Below are 254 nucleotides of genomic sequence, written 5' to 3'. Positions count from 1 at the left end.
TTTTGGTACTTTTTCGTTCTTCAAAAGGTACAAAAGGCTTTAAACACATCATGGCGAAGGGTATATAAGATTCGGCACAGCCGAATATAGAACTCTTACTTGTTTTTTTTTAAATTTTGATCTGAGATACTGAATGTAGAGGTTAGACTTTCTATCTATCTATCTATCTATCTATCTATCTATCTATCTATCTATCTATCTATCTATCTATCTATCTATCTATCTATCTATCTATCTATCTATCTATCTATCTA

The 254-nt window shown here is 29.9% G+C and overlaps 1 protein-coding gene across 1 annotated transcript in view; it reads left to right on the top strand.

Annotated features, from left to right (window-relative positions):
* LOC111674801 (lectin subunit alpha-like) overlaps window positions 1–254 on the top strand; it is a 2,176-nt gene that overhangs the window by 1,124 nt on the left and 798 nt on the right. The window lies entirely within an intron of this gene.

This window comes from Lucilia cuprina, chromosome 3 (genome assembly GCF_022045245.1).
Source record: "Lucilia cuprina isolate Lc7/37 chromosome 3, ASM2204524v1, whole genome shotgun sequence".
Taxonomy (NCBI): Eukaryota; Metazoa; Arthropoda; class Insecta; order Diptera; family Calliphoridae; genus Lucilia; species Lucilia cuprina.
The sequence above is the reverse complement of the archived record's forward strand: the minus strand, read 5'-3'. Positions and strand labels throughout refer to the sequence as shown.